The sequence below is a fragment of the Sorghum bicolor genome, chromosome 10 (genome assembly GCF_000003195.3).
Source record: "Sorghum bicolor cultivar BTx623 chromosome 10, Sorghum_bicolor_NCBIv3, whole genome shotgun sequence".
Classification (NCBI taxonomy): Eukaryota; Viridiplantae; Streptophyta; class Magnoliopsida; order Poales; family Poaceae; genus Sorghum; species Sorghum bicolor.
The window spans coordinates 53,301,944-53,305,236 of record NC_012879.2 but is presented as its reverse complement, the minus strand read 5'-3'; the positions used below and the strand labels follow the sequence as shown (position 1 = coordinate 53,305,236).

Below are 3,293 nucleotides of genomic sequence, written 5' to 3'. Positions count from 1 at the left end.
TGCAAGAATTAAAAGCAGCAACACACATTGCACTGCGTCTTTATTCATTCAATTCCGTTGCTCACACGCAACTCCCACATAAGAATTACACTCCGTACATTGTTTCAAGTAAATATGAATTCATTTTGCGGAGCATTTTCTTTGGCATTCACCTGGATCGACATAGCACTGAGCTATATTATGGACACAGCAATAGCAGGAAGGAGTACTCTGATTTTGTCCGTGGCAATCATGAGTATAGATGCAATGTGAAGGGACATACTGGATATCCATTTCATCCATGGCTGCTCGGCCTATTTTTTACATAGGAAAAGAAAATCTGTTAAGTAAGTACGTAAGTACAAGCATAAACATATAGAATTAATGGCCCTAGAACACAAGCGTAAAACCAACATCATGGACATACTTGAATACAATAATCTTACAAGAAAGAAAATAGATTGTAGAAATATGTATTTTGGTAAGAACGAGAAAAAAAATAGCTGTTTTATACTAGTAATGAGCATTGGAAGTGACAATTTTATTTATTTCACTTACATTCTGCACGAATGGAAAAGCATCCGAGGAGTAGTAGCAATGAAAGAAATACTATTGCATCATTGCGGGTTGTGTGTTTCTCCATGCTCTGAAGAATGAATGTTTCGCCTTGTATGTTCTATGAAGATGTGTTATGCTCGAATGTGATGCATTGACCTATAAATTGGTCATATAAATAGGCTCTACGCACGCACAATATTTAGCAAAATTTGATCACTGCCAGGTAAATCATGAATAGAATCCTTTCTCTTCTCTATCTCTATCTCTATCTCTATCTGTATCTCTTCTCTACTCCTATAATCTCTATCTCTTCTCTACCCCTTTAATTAATCTCTATCTCATGGCTATCTCTTCTCTATCTCTATCTCTTCTCTACCCCTGTAATCTCTATCTCTTCTCTAACTTTATCTCTATCACTTCTCTACCCCTATAATCCCTCTCTTTTTTTATTTCTATCTCTATCTCTATCTACCCCTATAATCTATATCTCTATCTCTTCACTAACTCTAACTCTATCTCTTCTCTATCCCTTAATATCTATCTCTTCACTATCTCTATCTCCCTATAGTCTCTATCTCTTTTTTAATCTCTATCTCTATCTCTTCTCTAGCTAACCCTATAATTTCTATCACTTCTCTAACACTATCTCTATATCTACCTCTTCTCTATCCCTATAATCTCTATCTCTTCTCTATCTCTATCTCTAACACAATAAAACAACACTTATAATTATATATCCTAGATCCACCCCGTAATTACCTGCTTCGCAAAGATAAATTTTACCATGTCCACACCAATGTATGCACCCAGACATGTAGACATACATACCGGATCATCTCTCAGTCATTCTCTTTTCTTACTCAACCAAATCCAACGGTTAGGGTTCAATAGATCTGCTAGCTTTTCATGAAAGTTACCCACCTACCACTGGTCCCTCTACCAGTTGAGTGCATGTTCATTGCTATGGGTATACAATTTATATATGCATGACAAAGGTGATGAATCAATTCAACTAATAATTTATTTCCTCGTATAAACCAGATGATTTTAGGGAACTTTCTAAGCCACTGCTGGGCGTGTTATGGGAGCTCCTAAAGTAAGATGATGACGAGTACTAGGGTGTCTAAGCTCACAACAGGACTGCAAAAAATTGCTAAAGAATTGTTATCAAATAGACATGAGAGGTGCGGTTTGTTTTGTTTCAGTAGTCACTTGGTGAAAGGTCCAAACGGCTAGAGGGGGGTGAATAGCCTATTAAAATTTCTACAAACTTCACTAAGCAAGTTAGTAAAACAAATGACGAAGCAATTCTAGCACTAGCTCAACTAAGCTATGCAAGCCACCTATACAAGCTAGTACAAGGCTAAACACTAAAGCACAACAACAAGAGAAGGCTAGTTACACTCCTAAACAAGAAGACTAAACTAAACAAGCTACACAACTAGCAAGATATACAAGTAAGGGAGTGGAGAGTGATGGTTATACCAACGTTGTAGAGTAGAGATATATCCAACCAATCACTCACAATCACAATCACAATAGAATATCCTCGGCAAGAGATGACACAAGATTTTTTACCGAGGTTCACTTGCTTCCCGGCAAGCTACTCCTCGTTGTGGCGATACACCCACTTGATGGATCGCGAGCTAATTGGCAATCCAAAGCCAAACCCTTAGCAGGTGCCGCACATCCACTCACAAGATGGGGATCCTCCAAGCCACGAGCAATCCACTAGAGTAGCCAATTGCGATCTCCCGCGGGGAAGGCTCAAGAACCCCTCACAAATCACTTGGTGAGGCTCGAAACAATCTCCAATCACGAGCTCAACACCACCGCTGCTCCAAGCCATCTAGGGCGTCGGGAAACACCCAAAAGTAACAAGAAATCCGCAGCAAACTCAAGAATCAAGTGCCACTAAATGCAACTCTCAAAGCAATGCACTTGAATCTTACTCAATCTCACTAGGATGAGCAATCAAGCAAGGAGATGAGTGGAGAGAGTGTTCTCTAGCTCAATGTATGTCTCAAGTAATCAAATGTGCAAGAGAGAGAGCCTCCCAAAGCCGACCACCCTCTATTTATAAGCTCCTCAAAGAAACTAGTTGTTGGCCACTTCCACTAGGCTGAAAACGGGGGCACCGGACGCTATTAAGTGAGCACCGGACGCTCGACCCCCTGCGTCCGGTGCACTGGGGTTGGCCACGTGCCCGTCCTGAGTCCCGCGTGTCAGTTTCTAATGGCTACCTGCAACACACCGGACGCTCTGCAAGTCCACACCGGATGCGTCCGGTGCACACCGGACTCATGCGCAGAGAGTTCCGCAAACCGCAGGATCACCGGACGCTAAGCACCGGTAGCGTCCGGTGCTCACCGGACCCATGCGCAGAGAGGGTCGCAAAACGCCCGCACACCGGACGCTACCCACCGGACGCTCTCAGAGTGCGTCCGGTGCTCAACCCTAGAAGGGCAAGCACATCGGACTCTGAAGCCAGCGTCCGGTGCCTCCGCACCCAGCGTCCGGTGAGTGTTTCTCAGTGAGAAAACACTCCCGCGACTTCACCAAATTTCCCACCGGCGCAATAGAAAATATACACTTATTTTTCTCAAAAGCGCCGAATCCCGCCGAGCTTGCGAGAGTGTTTTCTCACTGAGAAACACTCACCGGACGCTGGGTGCGGAGGCACCGGACGCTGGCTTCAGAGTTCGATGTGCTTGCCCTTCTAGGGTTGAGCACCGGACGCACTCTGAGAGCGTCCG

At 43.5% G+C, this 3,293-nt stretch overlaps 1 long non-coding RNA gene across 1 annotated transcript; it reads right to left on the bottom strand.

The window, feature by feature from the left end:
* On the bottom strand, window positions 1-666 carry LOC110430812. Its single transcript, XR_002448199.1, has 2 exons — window positions 538-666; window positions 1-293 (listed from the first exon to the last, which is right to left on the bottom strand). It is a non-coding gene; the product is annotated as an uncharacterized LOC110430812 (long non-coding RNA).